Source organism: Orcinus orca, chromosome 7 (genome assembly GCF_937001465.1).
Source record: "Orcinus orca chromosome 7, mOrcOrc1.1, whole genome shotgun sequence".
NCBI lineage: Eukaryota > Metazoa > Chordata > Mammalia > Artiodactyla > Delphinidae > Orcinus > Orcinus orca.
Genome location: NC_064565.1, coordinates 55,269,646 through 55,287,500, shown reverse-complemented (window position 1 = coordinate 55,287,500; position 17,855 = coordinate 55,269,646). Strand labels below are relative to the sequence as shown.

Below are 17,855 nucleotides of genomic sequence, written 5' to 3'. Positions count from 1 at the left end.
CAGTTCTGGATTTTTTAAACAGATGTTGAGATCAGGTCTTACATCTCAGGGGAACCAGTTGCATCAAGGACATTAGGACTGAAGATAACTTGTAGAATCTCGTTGCGTGACAGAGCCCCTTTGCATTCCTATGGGAAGTAGCAAAGAGTACTTTTCTTTCACTTGTTAACCCAAAATGAGGCCACTGGCCAGAAATTTTTGGCCAAAGATCTGACAGATTCTTGGGTTCATGAGAAATACAATTCTAGGAAGATCCTGGCTCCCTTAAAACTTGTTCATTTTTTTCAGAGTAACAGGGATAATTCAGAAATCCTAGAGGCCAATTTCACAAAGCAGTAGAAGTTTTGAGAACATCTAGAGAAACTGAGAACATTGAGAGGTTTGGAATGTTGAGTTAGACCACTTTCCCAGACTCACCAGTAGGGAATCAACATATTTGTTGTCTTAGAAGATTCAAGTAGGACTATTTAAGGCAGAATCAGCTTTACCTTTTGTGTTCCTGGCAACCTGGCTTTCTACTGTCTTTATCACTGTCATAGCGGCATTTGTTAGTCAGGTGGGAGACCCTCATTGGGATCCTATCCCCAGTGATCTGCATCCCTTCCTAATATTTCAACTGCCACTAAGCTTCCTGTTCATTGTTCTTAGAAAATTTGCAATCAGATGCAGATAGACTCTGTTATCTGACACTGGTTATGATCTTCTAATCCTATTGTGTATGTTGACCGTGTCATTCTGAATCTTAATGTCCTGACTGCTCCCTCCCTCAAGAAGAGGAGGGAAAATCTAACACTGTAGAATCCAGGCCCACCAGTGTTGGAAATGATTTTAATTTCAGTCTCTGTTGATCTTGAAACTTAATAATTTTCAGAGATGACCAAGATAACTTGGTTCTTATTTGTTTACAAGTCTGTCTCCCATTGTCCTTAAATCCAGTGACTATGTTTTATTACTATTTCCAGCACTGATACCTAGCACAGTGCTTGACACTTAATATATGCTCCACAAATGATTGCTAAATAAATGAATGTCAAAAGCAAAAACCATGGTTAAACTTATTGCCCTATATTATATATCAAACTGCAATATTTATATATATTTTAAAAATATATCTGAAATTAAAATGCTAAAATATAGAATTATAAATAAAAATAAGTGTATATGATTATAAATATATTTTTGAGAAACTCACTTATTTTATAACCACTTTCTGCAAGATAGCATATTCCAGTAATGTGTTCCAAGGGGTCTCAGATGGGTTAGGACATCTCAGGAAGGATAGAGTTGAGCAATCAGGAAATCTGAAGCCACCAGAAAGTCCAGAACTGGGACCCGAAGTAGGTCAATCCTAAGTTAGTCACACATAGTGAGGAGCGTTAGCCAAAACTGGCTAAACCCTGGGCAGAATACAATTGCAGAAAATGTAAAGACAAGAGCCCAAAATCAAAAGTCATTTAAGTCAGAAAGAGTAAAGCAATCTCAGGGGCAAGAAAAAGAGTTGGAATAAAGAAAATGTTAGCACACTGGAGTAAAGAGATGCAAATACAAGAAGAATCCAAGAATATATATTAGTTATGTAGTAAATGGAGTGAAGCCTGAGCCAGTTTTTGGAGGCTAGAACTTATATACCCACAGGAGTACGATGGCTATTTTCATCAGATGTTTGATCTGTCCCGATAGCTGCCTTTCAATCAATCCTCCCACGTAGAAATATTTCTACCTGTGGGACTTTAAATGGTCAGGTGATAAATGTGACTTGTTTTGGATTATACTTATAATATAAAGAAATATCATCAGCTTCTTCTAAACCTGACAGGAATCTTGGAATCTAAGAGAAGTACATTCTGCCTATTAACCCGGGAGTCATTATTCATCAATCTCAACCCTTTAAGATATATCTCAGGACAAGAAAATAATGGTTGATTATTTTTTTTCATTGAAGGTCTTGGACTGCCACTCATGGCCTATTATTATGGTGTTTACACTTAGCAAGTTAGAGGCAGTTGTTAGAAGAAGAAGCAGATAGAAGCAAGAAACTTGAAAGCAGTAAAAATAAAATCTAAAAATCTGATGATACCATGGACATTTTACAAATGTGACAATCAACAAAAGCTTCTCAAGGGGGGAACTCCTTATAGATCCCTTTGTGGAATGAACTTGCACTTTGGCTCAGAAGGTCCCTGGGTCCTGCAATGCCTGTCCAGGACTCCTGTGCCCATGAGAAAACTATGCCAGGCATTTTCTCAAAGCATCAGGCCTCTGCATGCTCTTCTCAGCAAGTTTCATGGCAATCACTGCAGTCCTTACCAAGTATCTCTGATATGACATTGTAAATTATAAGGAATCAATATACTGGGTACATGTAAAATTTTTTTTTTCCTGGGAATCAAGGTGGATGTGTGGGACAAAATTGAGGCAATGCAAAGGTGGGTTTCACTGTAATTATTGCAGTAATGATTTTAATATTATTCAATTTCAATAAACTATCCTGTTTTAGATAGTGGAAAATAAATAAATAAATAAAAGTCTGGGGCTTCCCTGGTGGCGCAGTGGTTGAGAGTCCGCCTGCCGATGCAGGGGACACGGGTTCGTGCCCCGGTCCGGGAAGACCCCACATGCCGCGGAGCGGCTGGGCCCGTGAGCCATGACCGCTGAGCCTGCGCGTCCGGAGCCTGTGCTCCGCAACGGGAGAGGCCACAACAGTGAGAGGCCCGCGTACCGCAAAAAAACAAAAACAAAAGTCTGATGATAAATGAGACACAAATAAATAAAGCAGAAGAAAATGTAAAAAGCAGAACTCTTTGAGTTTTAAAAATTATTTAAGGGGCTTCCCTGGTGGCGCAGTGGTTGAGTCCGCCTGCAGATGCAGGGGACACGGGTTCACACTCCGGTCCGGGAAGATCCCACATGCTGCGGAGCGGCTGGGCCCTTGAGCCATGGCCTCTGAGCCTGCGCATCCGGAGCCTGCTTGTCTGGGGGAGGCCACAACAGTGAGAGGCCCGCGTACCGCAAAAAAAAAAAAAAAAAAAAAAAATTATTTAAGTATGTCACAGTATTGCAGCTGATTATTGTAATTGAATACTACTATTACTTTGATTTATCAGTAAGAAATTAAATTATATTTTGCATATTCCCGTTATAAATTCCGAGAAATAAGGCAGTAATTTTAATTAAAAAGATTGTTAAACAAAAAAGTATTATGCTTTAAAGGATTAAAAATAACAACTAGTACTTACTGAGTGTGTAATACCTGGCAAGCACTGTTCTAGGTGCTTTATATTTATTAACTCATTCAGTGCTCATATTACCCTATGAAGTAAGTACTCTTATTATTCCCATTTTACAGTTGAGGAAAATGAGGCATGGAGAGGTTAAGTGCCTTGCTCAAGGTCACAGTTACAAAGTTCTAAAGCCCAGATTTGAATCCAGACAAGAGCTCCAAAACCAAACTTTTTTTTCAAATATTTATTATAAAATATTTCAAACATGTAGAAAAATTGACAGAACTGTACAATAGACACCCATACATTCAACACCTAGAATCTTCACTTGTAATTTTATAATATTTACTTTATCACATGTCTGTCTATGCATTACTCAAACCATCAATTAATTCTTCTTATTTTTTGATGCCTTTCAAAATAAGTTGCAAATACCATTAGGCCTCACCCATAAACACTTAATAGTTCATATAGTTAACTAGAATTCAGTATTTGTTTATGGGCTTTTTAAAGGTAAAGCCAAGTAAAATCCACAAAACTTAAAGGTATCATTTTATCAGTTTTGACAAACATATATACCTGTGTGCTCCAAACCCTCAGGATGTTGAACATTACTGTCACCTGAGAAAGTTCCATCATTCCTCCAATCTCCCAGTCAGTTCCTACTTCACTCCTAGAAATTAATTTTGTCTGTTCTAGCATTTCATATGAAATGGATCATGTAGTTTGTAATCTTTGGTGTAAGGCTTCTTTCACTTGGCATAATGTTTTTGGACTCTCATTTTTATGTGCATCAGTAGTTCATTCATTTTTATCACAGGATTGTGTTCTGTTGTATAAATATACCACAGTTTTTATTTTTCTATCTAGTCTATGGATGGACAACTGGGCTGCTTCCAATTTTGGGTAATTATGCTTTATATTTTTTATACTCTCCTACATGTTTATCATTTCTCTTTCTCTTCATTCCTTCCTAGAGATCTAAATTTCCATCTGAAACATTTGAAAATATATTTTGCCTTCATTCTTGAAGGGTAATTTTGGTGTATGTGTAATCCCAGCCTTACATTTTTTTTTCTTTCAACAGTTTAAAGATTGTTACATTGTCTTCTGTTCTTTTAAGACTAGAAGAACAGTGATTATTGTTACCATTGTTTCCTAATATATATTATTTTTTAAAGTGCTTTTACTATTTTGACCATAATATCCCTTGTTAATATTTAACTGATATGATTTAAAACATTAATTAGTAGTGATATATAAAATAATTTGCTTTCTAAACTATTTTTTTCCATCAAAAAGGTTAAGTTTTAGGTAGATCCTTTTCAATAGGCTGTCATTGAAATCAGTCTATAAAGAATTCCACACATTTTGCAAATGCACATAATCGTTTTTATTCTTTTCAGCTATTTATATATCATATAACTATATAACCATATATAGTATGTATATATACACACACTCATATATACACATATATTTAAGTGTATATATAAAACATATACAAACATATACAGTTTAATTTTCTTTATTAAGCTCCAGATCCAAATTTCCAATTAATCTCTGAATTTTTACTTTTGGATATTTCAGATGGACCTCAAATCCCCAAAATACAAAACATTATCTCTCCCTCCTATAATCTCTAAACTGGTACTTCTCCATATTCCATATTCTCTATATGATATGGTAGTCAATCATAAAATCCAGATGTTATAGACCTCACTGTCAGAACCTGTGATCTATGCACATAGTTAGAAATCAACTATTATTTTTTTAATTTATAAAGATATTAAGAATCACATCATTTTCTAGTTAACACTTGTCTCTATTTTCAAAATAATTCTATGTGCGTATACTTTAAAATATATATATTTTAGCAGCTGTACTTGAAATACATGTTAGCTGCTTCTATTCTTAGCTATCAAAATACTACTCTGAACAATCTTGTGCATGTGAATTGGTTTGAGATGTACCCATGAAGTAAGTTCCTGTTGCTCAAATTGCAGGGGTAAGGTATATACATTTTAATTTAGAGAACTAGTATCAGATTACCTTCTAAGAAATGTGTACGAATTTAACTCTACCAAAAAAGTTTATTAGAGTGCTTTATTTCCTCACATCCTAGGCAGGACTTTGCTTTATTAAACTAGGGCTTCCATTTTAAATTATTATAAACATGTTTACTTATGATTTCTTTTATAAGTTTCATAGTTTGGTGTTTTTATAAATTTTATTTTGATTTGAATCATTGAGCCATCTAACTTTTATCTGGATATAAGTGGATGGAGCCAAGGATAATGGGAACTGCCTAATTCTGATCCTTCATATATATACTACACAAGGAATACAGTCCAAAAAAAGAAAAACAAATAAAACTACACAAAACCCGCACCATCAGCATAACTAGAAGGCAGAGAATGCCCAAACTTCAAAATGCCTGTAAAGGAAAAGTAAAACCAAATTAATTTGCACTCTCTCTGTCATACTCCAAGTCTTTATAGAAAATTGGGTATCAATTTTATTTTAAATGACTGACAGAAAGAGAATACTCCCCCTAATTGTGAAGATGCTGGGGAAAAAAGCATTTCCACATATTTCCTTGTATAAGCTATTTAATAACCTCTATTTTCCCATTCTGATCTGAAACTACAGTTTTTATGTAGATTCTATATTATACTAATGCTTCAAATTATACTTAATGACAGTAACAAAATCAGTCTCGGGGAATGAAATCACGTGATAGATTAAAACTCAACTCTTAATAATCTTAAATCTGGGCGTCCACAGAAAAAATGGGGGAGGGGTAATGGGGGGGCGAACTAAGTCACAGCCAAGATCAAAGCCAATATCATATGACAGAACCAGTCCAGCTGACATTAATAATACCTCAGCTAAAACCACCAAAAATATAGCTCTAGTCTCTGCTACTGACTCCATTGCTACTATTGCTCCCTCAACTGCTGAAAAGTTGAAGCTTCTGACTCTCTTGCAAATAGGGATTCTCCACTGCCTCTCTTATTTTGTGTCATTAAATTCATATTAGAAATCTTGAGCTAATGTCTTTGATTGGCTCAGCCAAGGTCATGTGGTCACTTCCTAGATCCATAAGATCCTGGAAAAGTCATTATCTGGTCCTTTTCACTTGTATTGCAGGAGGTCTCCCACCATGATTCATACAGTAACAAATTCCCTAAATCTATGTACAGGGTCACCATGCTAGGCAGCACCTCCTCCTTCCAAATTAATGTCCACTATGCTTACTCACCTTCTATTTTACAAAATTTTACAAAATATTTGATTTTGACAACACTTAAACAAAGAAAATTTCTAGACAATCCCATCTGACATCAACCTGTTAGCTACTCAGCGAAGCAAGTTATCCTAGTAAGCCCATTGGTTTTTGGATATCTCTAAAGTAGCCATACAGAGGTACCAATTGCTTACACTTGTCTTAAAATTTTACAGCTTGTAAGCACTTTTGTGGTATAGTTTAGAGGTACCCAAATTTAGATTTAGACACAACTGCGCTAGCATCTATCTTCACTACCTATCTAGCTGTACAGTGATAAAGTCATGAAACTCATCAATCTCTCTCTCCTCATTTGTAAAATGGTGATCACAAGGGTAATACATGAAAATATGATGTAATAGAGTTAGAAACATCTAGTCGAGTGCCTTGAAATGGTACTCACTCAGCAAGTGTTACTATAACTAAAATTGCCATATTTATTACAGTAAATATTGGCTCATACTCAATTGCTTAAAGTCTGTTTTAAGGAGAATATTTTTTTTTCTAAGAATGCACCTCTTAATAGCACTTCTGAATGCTTCAGAGAGGAACACTGAAGAATTCTGTCTGGTGAGAGCCATGTGGTTGATAAGGTCTTGGTGCTCTGGCCAGATGTCAGGCCTGAGCCTTGGAGGTGGGAGAGCTGAGTTCAGGATATTGGACCACCAGAGACCTCCCAACCCATGTAATATCAATCAGTGAGAGCTCTCCCAGAGATCTCTGTCTCAACGCTAAGACCCAGCTCCACTCAATGACACCCCATGCCAAACAACTAGCAAGACAGGAACATAACCACACCCATTAGCAGAGAGGCTGCCTAAAATCATAATAAGTTCACAAACACCCCAAAACACACCACTGGGCTCAGTCCTGCCCACCAGAAAGATAAGATCCAGCCTTATCCACCAGAACGCAGGCACCAGTCCCCTCCACCAGGAAGCCTACACAAGCCACTGAACCAACCCTACCCACTGGGGGAAGACACCAAAAACAGCAGGAATTACAAACCTGAAGCCTGCAAAAAGGAGACCCCAAACACAGTAAGTTAAGCAAAATAAGTAACAGGAATAGGCAGCAGATGAAGGAGCAAGGTAAAAACCCACCAGACCAAACAAATGAAGAGGAAATAGCAGTCTACCTAAAAAAGAATTCAGAACAATGATAGTAAAGATGATCCAAAATCTTTGAAATAGAATGGAGAAAATAAAAGAAATGTTTAACAAGGACCTAGAAGAACTAAAGAGCAAACAAACAATGATGAACAACACAATAAATGAAATTTAAAATTCTCTAGAAGGAATCAATAACAGAATAACTGAGGCAGAAGAAAGGATAAGTGACCTGGAAGATAAAATAGTGGAAATAACTACTGCAGAGAAGAATAAAGAAAAAAGAATGAAAAGAATTGAGGACAGTCTCAGAGACCACTGGGACAACATTAAATGCACCAACATCCGCATTCTAGGGATCCCAGAAGAAGAAGAGAATAAGAAAGGGGCTGAGAAAATATTTGAACAGATTATAGTTGAAAACTTCCCTAGCATGGGAAAGGAAATAGTAAATCAAGTCCAGGAGTGCAGAGAGTCCCATAGAGGATAAATCCAAGGAGAAACATGCCAAGACACATATTAATCAAACTATCAAAAATTAAATACAAAGAAAAAATATTAAAAGCAAATAACATACAAGGGAATCCCCATAAGGTTAACAGCAGATCTTTCAGCAGAAACTCTGCAAGCCAGAAGGGAGTGGCAGGACATGTTTAAAGTGATTAAAAGGACATGATTAAAAGGAAAAACCTACAACCAAGATTACTCTACCAGAAAGGATCTCATTCAGATTTGATGGAGAAATTGAAGCCTTTACAGAGAAGCAAAAGCTAAAGGGATTCAGCACCATGAAACCAGTTTTACAACAAATGCTAAAGGAACTTCTCTAGGCAGGAAACACAAGAGAAGGAAAAGACCTACAATAACAAACCCCTCAAAATTAAGAAAATGGTAATAGGAACACACATATCAATAACTACCTTAAATGTAAATGGATTAAATGCTCCAACCAAAAGACATAGACTAGCTGAATGGTTACAGAAACAAGACCTGTATATATACTGTCTACAAGAGACCCACTGCAGACCTAGGGACACATACAGACTGAAAGTGAAGGGATGGAAAAAAATATTCCATGCAAATAGAAATCAAAAGGAAGCTGGAGTAGCAATTCTTATATCAGACAAAATAGATTTAAAGTAAAGACTATTACAAGAGACCAAGAAGGACACTACATAATGATCAAGGGATCATTCCAAGAAGAAGATATAACAATTGTAAATATTTATGCATCCAACATAGGAGCACCTCAATACGCAAGGCAAATGCTAACAGCCATAAAAGGGGAAATTGACAGTTACACAAACATAGTAGGGGACTTTAATACCCCACTTTCATCAATGGACAGATCAACCAAAATGAAACTAAATAAGGAAACACAAGCTTTAAATGACAGGTTAAACAACATGGACTTAATTGATATTTATAGGACATTCCATCCAAAAACAACAGAATACACTTTCTTTTCAAGTGCTCGTGGAACATTCTCCAGGATAGATCATATCTTGGGTCACAAATCAAGCCTTGGTAAATTTAAGAAAATTGAAATCGTATCAAGCATTTTTTCCAACCACAGTGCTATGAGACTAGATATCAATTATAGGAAAAAAACTGTAAAAAATACAAACACATGAAGGCTAAACAATACGCTACTAAATAACCAAGAGATCACTGAAGACATCAAAGAGGAAATCAAAAAATACCTAGAAAAAATTACAATGAAAACATGACAGCACAAAACCTATGGGATGCAGCAAAACAGCTCTAAGAGGGAAGTTTATAGCAATACAATCCTACCTATAAAAACAAGAAAACTCTCAAATAAACAACCTAACCATACACCTAAAGCAATTGAAGAAAGAAGACCAAAAAATACCCCAAAGTTAGCAGAAGGAAAGAAAACATAAAGTTAGAGCAGAAATAAATGAAAAAGAAATGAAGAAAACAATAACAAATATCAATACAACTTAAAGCTGGTTCTTTGAGAAGATAAACAAAATTGATAAGCCATTAGCCAGACTCTAAGAAAAAAAGTGAAAACTCTCAAATAAACAGAATTAGAAATGAAAAAGGAGAAGTAACAACTGACACTGCAGAAATACAAAGGATCATGAGAGATTACTACAAACAACTCTATGCTAATAAAATGGACAACCTGGAAGAAATGGACAAATACTGAGAAAAGCATAACCTTCTGAGACTGAACCAGGAAGAAATAGAAAATATAAACAGACAAATCACAAGCACTGAAATTGAGACTGTGATTAAAAATCTTCCAACAAACAAAAGCCCAGGACCAGATGGCTTCACAGGCGAATTCTATCAAACATTTAGAGAAGAGCTCACACCTATCCTTCTCAAACACTTCCAAAATATAGCAGAGGGAGGAACACTCCCAAACTCATTCTATGAGGCCACCATCACCCTGATACCAAAACCAGACAAAGATGTCACAAAAAAAGAATACTACAGGCCAATACCACTGATGAACATAGATGTGAAAATCCTCAATAAAATACTAGCAAACAGAATCCAGTAGCACATTAAAAGGATCATACACCATGATCAAGTGTATTCCTTTTATCCCAGGAATGCAAGTATTCTTCAGTATAGGCAAATCAATCATTGTGATACACCATAATAAAAAATTGAAGGATAAAAACCATATGAACATCTCAATAGATGCAGAAAAAGCTTTTCACAAAATTCAACACCCATTTATGATAAAACCTTTCCAGAAAATAGGCATAGAGGGAACTTACCTCAAAAGAATAAAGGCCATATATGACAAACCCACAGCTAACATCGTTCTCAATGGTTAAAAACTGAAACAATTTCCATTAAGATCAGGAAAAAGACAAGGTTGCCCACTCTCACAACTATTATTCAACATAATCTTGGAAGTTTTAGCCACAGCATTCAGAGAAGAAAAATAAAAGGAATCCAAATCGGAAAAGAAGAAGTAATACTGTCACTGTTTGCAGATGACATGATGCTATACACAGAGAATCCTAAAGATGCTACCAGAAAACTATGAGAGCTAATCAATGAATCTGGTAAAGTAGCAGGATACCAAATTAATGCATAGAAATCTCTTTCATTCCTATACACTAATGGTGAAAAATCTGAAAGTGAAATTAAGGAAACACTCCTATTTACCATTGCAACAAAAAGAATAAAATACCTAGGTATAAACCTACTTAAGGAGACTAAAAACCTGTATGCAGAAAACTATAAGACACTGATGAAAGAAACTAAACATGATACAAACAGATGGAGAGATATACCATGTTCTTGGATTGGAAGAATCAACATTGTGAAAAGGACTGTACTACCCCAAGCAATCAACAGATTCAATGCAATCCCTATCAAACTACCAATGGCATTTTTCACAGAACTAGAATAAAAAAATTCACAATTTGTATGGAAATACAAAATACCCTGAATAGCCAAAGCAATCTTGAGAAAAAAAAAGGAGCTGCAGGAATCAGGCTCCCAGACTTCAGAGTATACTACAAAGCTACAGTAATCAAGACAGTATGGTACTGGCACAAAAACAGAAATATAGATCAATGGAACAGGATAGAAAGCACAGAGATAAACCCATGCACATAGGGTCACCTTACCTTTGATAAAGGAGGCAAGACTATACAATGGAGAAAAGACAGCCACTTCAATAAGTGGTGCTAGGAAAAGTGGACATCTACCTGTAAAAGAATGAAATTAGAACACTCCCTAACACCATATACAGAAATAAACTGCAAATGGATTAAAAACCTAAATGTAAGACCAGACACTATTAAACTCTTAGAGGAAAACTTAGGCAGAGCACTCTATGACATAAATCACAGCAAGATCCTTTTTGATCCACCTCCTAGGGAAATGGAAATAAAAATAAACAAATGGGACCTAATGAAACTTAAAAGCTTTTGCACAGCAAAGGAAACCATAAACAAGATGAAAAAACAACCCTCAGAATGGGAGAAAATATTTGCAAATGAAGCAACTGACAAAGGATTAATCTCCAAAATATACAAGCAGCTCATGCAGCTCAATATGAAAAAGCAAACAACGCAATCCAAAAAAGGACAGAAGATCTAAATAGACATTTCTCCAAAGAAGATATACAGATTGCCAACAAACACATGAAAGGGTGCTCAACCTCACTAATCATGAGAGAAATGCAAATCAAAACAGTGAAGTATCACCTCACACCGATCAGAATGGCCATCATCAAAAAATCTAGAAACAATAAATGCTGGAGAGGGTGTGGAGAAAAGGGAACTCTCGTGCACTGTTGGTGGGCATGTAAATTGATACAGCCACTATGGAGAATAGTATGGTGGTTCCTTAAGAAACTGAAAATAGGACTACCATAGGACCCAGTAATCCCACTACTGGGCATATACCCTGAGAAAAGCATAATTCAAAAAGAGTCATGTACCACAATGTTCACTGCAGCATTATTTACAATAACCAGGACATGGAAACAACCTAAGTGTCCATCGACAGATGAATGGATAAAGAAGATGTGGCACATATATACAATGGAATATTACTCAGCCATAAAAAGAAATGAAATTGAGTTATTTGTCATGAGGTGGATGGACCTAGAATCTGTCATACAGAGTGAAGTAAGTCAGAAAGAGAAAAGCAAATACCATATGCTAACATATATATGGAATCAAAATAAAAGTGTTTCTGAAGAACATAGGGGCAGGACAGGAATAAAGACACATATGTAGAGAATGGAGTTGAGGACACAGCGAGAGGGAAGGATAAGCTGGGAAGACGTGAGAGTGTGGCACTGACATATGTACACTACCAACCACTCTGTGCTAAGCAGCCGCATAGCACAGAGAGATCAGCTCGGTGCTTTGTGACCACCTAGAGGGGTGGGTTAGGGAGGGTGGAGGGAGATGCAAGAGGAAGGGGATATGGGGATATATGTATAGCTGATTCACTTTGTTATACAGCAGAAACTAACACAACAATGTAAAGCAATTATACTCCAATAAAGCTGTTAAAAAAAAAAAGATCTTTTCTCCATACTGATGCTGGTACTGCTCCTTTCATCTAATGACCAAGAGAAATGGCTTGCACTTTAATCAACAATATAAAATATTATTACACTTGGCACTTGTTAGAGTCCAAACCTGAGTTGACTTTGATACAATTTTTGCCAAAATCTTACTTCAGCTATTCAGTTTTTTAGAAAGGTGGTCTAATGGCTAGATTAACTATTAATCTTTCTATATTTTTCAGGCATTAGTGCTATATTAAGATCATTCACCAGAAAACGTAGGGCCTGCACCATATTTCATAAATTCCCCACAGAAATGCTTTTACTGAATTATGATTTAATGATTAATAATTTACAATCTGCACTCAGCCATCTAAAAGTCAGATGCAAGCCAGTTTTATCTGATTAAGTGCTTGCATTTCTTTGTCATACCACAGAAGACAAGGCCCACTATCCATTTATTCACCTAGTCAACAACTGGAGTAGTTTCATTCAACATCAAAATCATGACTAAAGAAGTCTTTGGGGAGAACTGACTGGATTGGGAGAGAGAATTAGCACTGATAAAGTCAGTACTGTGTAGCAGGCTTTCTGTATATGGTCTGGTTTAATGTTTGTGACCGAGTGTGATATATGAGGGGTTCCAAAATTTACCCAGGCTATGTTATTAAGATCTCATAGCTAGTAGGTGGCAGACTGAGTAATCAAAGACTGTTGTGCTGTGAAGTGATAACAGAAAGGAAAAGAAGATTATATTTGGACTATACAGTAAGAAGACTGGCTGGCAAATTAAATTTTGACGTTTCAATGGATGGTGTTCAAAAATATTTTCATTAATGGTGGCATCTTTGCAATAAGGTTGCAACCTCCCTTTGTATCTACTTTTAAGGACACTATTTTTTACACACATAAACTTAATAATGATTTTTAGCAGTTAGAATGGATCACTAAAAATATAAAAAAGCACTTTTACTGTAATATGAAGAGATATATGTTAAAAATGCTTTTGATTTTGTTAACTCAATTATTGTTAATTCAGTGCTGCATATAGGTTTAGTTTAGCTAATATTTAGCCTAAACTTTTAGGTCATGTGATACTCTGTGAATATTCAAAGATTTTAGGATTGCAAAGTTCTAAAAGTACAAGGTCGCCATCAATCATATTTGGATCCATTTAAATTATTCTAACTGTTAATAAGTCCATGCTTCCACATTGCTAGTCAGAGGGAAGGATTAATGTCCAAGTCAACTTATTCCATTTTTCAATGGCTATTTAGAAAGTGCTTTATTATCTTGAGCCAAATCTATTCTGGCTTCAGCTCATTGCTCCTAGTTCATCTTATTTTTTTAAAGTAGTACTTAAATCTAATTTCTCTTCTACATAAAATCATTCAGATACTTGGACACAATAATGTTCTACTTCAGTCTCTTCTGCTTCAACTAATATATCCTCTATTATTTTAACTGGTCTGTAGATGGCATGATTTGAGTTTTATCATATGCTGATCCCATTTGAAGACCCTCCAGTTACATGCATGCCTTTTAAGAGTGGTCATGGAATACAGCAGAAGAGAGAGAAATTGCCTCCTTCATCTTCCTTCAATACCAATAAAGGTTATATTAGCTTTCTTGGCAGACACAAGTCAGTATTGATTTATATTGCACTTACTATTAAGTAAACCCCCTTGGCAGTTTTCTCTGCTGTAAAAACGTACTGACTGCACTTGTGCAGATGGGTTGTTTTGGTCCAAATTTCAAAACCTTACATGTATTCCTACTATACTATTATTCTGTTAGATTCGACCAATCATTCTAAGATATAAAATCATATCACAGTTAAAATTTTATGTTTAGGGCTTCCCTGGTGGCGCAGTGGTTAAGAATCTGCCTGCCAATGCAGGGGACATGGGTTGGAGCCCTGGTCCAGGAAGATCCCACATGCCGCGGAGCAACTAAGCCTGTGCGCCACAACTACTGAGCCTGCACTCTAGAGCCCACGAGCCACAACTACTGAGCCCGAGTGCCACAACTACTGAAGCCTGCACGCCTAGAGCCCGTGCTCTGCAATGAGAAGCCACCCAATGAGAAGCCCACGCACCGCAACGAAGAGTAGCCCCCGCTCTCCGCTACTAGAGAAAAGCCCGCGCACAGCAACAAAGATGCAACACAGCCAAAAAATTAAAATAAATTAATTAATTTTTTAAAATTTATGTGTAGTTTGAACCTATTATGTGCCAATCACCACACTAGGCATTTTCATTCACATTATTTTATTTTATCCTTATTTAACCCGAGTAGGAACCCCAATTTTATGATTGACAGGTTCAAGAACATAAGTAATTTAACTGAGACCTCTAAGAATATTAATAACAGAATTTAGGATTTGATTGTAAGTCTAATTCCAAAGTTTGTGATTTCATTTATACTAGTCTATAACCATGAATTGTTAAGAATCTATTCAAGGAAATCCATGAAAGGAGTACAATTTTGAAAGCTCATTAAATATTTTAAGGGAAGAAGATTATATATGTAAGTAAGAGCAAACTTCAGTTGTCTGTAGCTTGTCTCCATAAATTGTACTTATTCAAAGCATTTTGACTACCCTCAATAAAATTTGATATGTGAGGTATTCCTATACATGCATTTGTATGTGTGTATGGTGTATATAAATAATTCTTAATAATCTTTTAATAAGTGTTAGTTTTGTGCATGATATTGAAGCAAGATATTTGAAAAATAAGTAAATTTTATGATGAGCAATTGTTAGTTTTTATTAGTCTGGAAAGAGAGTTCCAAGTAGATATATGCTGACATTCCTATTCCATATTTCTCTCTTTAAAACTGCTTCACACGCATCCTTGCAGCATCTCTTGAGGGTCTTGGGCATAAGCTGCCATTGCTATTGTGAAAATGTCCCTCTCTCTGGTCACAAATAACTGAACCAAGAGGAAATAAATCCATAGGCTGGGCTAGTCAATTAGAGTATCTTTTAATTTACATTTTTGGAGGTAGAGGTTATAGGCATATGGTGGGAACTTAAACTGAAATATCAAAGTTGAGGCAGGCGATGGCATTTTGTTCTATGTGCATTCTTAGAAGTAAGCATAGGAAGCCATTCTTTAGATAGAATGCAGTAGAAATTAAAAGAAAAGCCGAGAAAACTGTGATGCCATGAACGGCATAAGGAGTTACCCTAGTAATTATTTTCCATTTTTATTTTTCAGGGTACAGAAATGGACTATGTGTCCTCTCCTTGGATGTCTACAAGACTGCCATTTGTGTATTTTAAATATCTCTCACACACCTCTTATTTAACCTATTAGGAGTCTGATTCTCACAATGATTGGTACTCCATTATGATTAATGAACATATTTTTTCTTACTTTCCATTAATAGCAAGTAATGGATTCAACTATTAAACAACTCAATTTTACCCAGTAGTGGAAAATTCTGGATTAGCATATATGTGTGTATACATATATGTGTGATTTCTGTCTTAGGAAAATATTATAGAAGAAATTCAGCTAAGGCCAACACTATTACAGACAAAATATACATATAGAAAATGCTACAGTATCAAGTACAAAATTTCTTATCCTTAATTGCAATAATAAAATTACCAAGGGGGTTAAGAAGAATGTATAAAGAATAATCAGTCAGTTGTCACTGAGCAGGATCATTTGAAGTGTAGGTTTTGACAGAAATTGGACTGGGAAAAATCAGCAAAAGAACATAATTTTATGAGAGGAAAGAATCAGGTTCATAAATGGAGAATTGATGCATGAAATTGTATTTAATGAAGACTAATTGAGTGACCCATAGGACGGCTTGAAGTAGATAAAGACTAGAATTGAGAGAGACCTGTAAAGACTACTAGAGCAATCCAGAGATAGAATTACAAAGATGACTATCTTGATGTAGGTATATGAACAGTGGATAATATTTAAATACCTAATGGAAAATAATTGTAAGAAAATTATTTTTTTCAGAGGAATTAATGACAAAGAAAAACATTTCATGAGTAACTTTCAAGGCAATAAGTTTATATGTGTGGTTTTTTTTTTTACAATGGCTAGAAGGTAAAAGAGTGATTCTAGTCTTGGGGAAAAACAACAAACTTTGTTTTTACTTGTTAAATTGCTGTTATTGGTGGATTGCCACATAGATGACTGAGGGAAGGGAGTGTTTGGGGAAATGTACTTGGTAAATACCCATGTACGGTAGTTAAAATTCTGTGTTTGCCTATGTATTTACCAAAAAGATGGATATAACTAGGGGAAAAGCAGAACTTTAAAGGATATCAAAGTTAAAATTTCAGAGGAAAAACTAAGTCAAAGGAATTAATCAGAGCTATAGGAAGAGATAAAGAAGAGGGGGCCCCCAGAGCCAATGAAAACTGAGTTTAGAGAAGGAAAGTCTAGTCAGTAGTTAAATACAGCTGAGAGTGAAATAATTGGATTTGGCCTTCCAACAATCTCTAGCCACTTTAGAACTCTTTCATTACAAGGGAGAAACTGAAAGGCAGATTTCAGTAAAAGAAAGAAGATTCAATGGATGAATAAATGAAATAGAATGAGTTATTTGTGAAATTACAAATTAAGTCTAATATTAAGTGAAACAAAACCAAGTTTAATGACTCAGATTTCTCTAAAGCTCAGGAATTTTCTTTGAATGCTTTTATTCAGTTTGCTCTTCTCTTTTATTCCTATCCTAGACTTTTAAAATTTTAAATTTTTCTTTATATACACAAATCTTATCTAGAACTGAAGAAAATACTTTTCAGGTGCAAAACTGGAAATGGCTTCCCCAGAACGTAAGGGCCTTGTCCCCTTCACCAGAGAGTCTCTTGAAGTTATGGAACAGCATAGTGCTAAAAAACACAGTGAGGAACACAAAGAAGATTTAAAGCCAAACACTGACTTGGAAGCTGGAAAAGAGCTGCCATTTGTTTATGGAAATCTTCCTAGAGCAATGGTGTCAGAGCCATTGGAAGATGTGGACCCATACTACAAGAATAAAATGGTAAGGATTAATTAAACTTATTATGACTATATTTTTATTCATTTTCCAGACATGTGAAAAATGTAATTGAGATAGGATGAAAGAAGATGGAAGAATAAGTGAAGAGGTAATTTTAAGTTACAGAAAACTGGATAAGAAATTTCACACATATTTGAGATTTTTATCAAAACCGAATATTTGCCTGGTAGGTT

The 17,855-nt window shown here is 35.6% G+C and overlaps 1 long non-coding RNA gene across 1 annotated transcript in view; it reads left to right on the top strand.

Annotated features, from left to right (window-relative positions):
- The window catches only part of LOC125964982 (uncharacterized), a 28,796-nt gene that overhangs the window by 7,739 nt on the left and 3,202 nt on the right, over positions 1–17,855 (top strand). Inside the window, exon 2 of the long non-coding RNA XR_007478378.1 lies at positions 17,404–17,664. This is a non-coding gene — a long non-coding RNA (uncharacterized LOC125964982). The remainder of the gene's footprint in view (positions 1–17,403; positions 17,665–17,855) is intronic.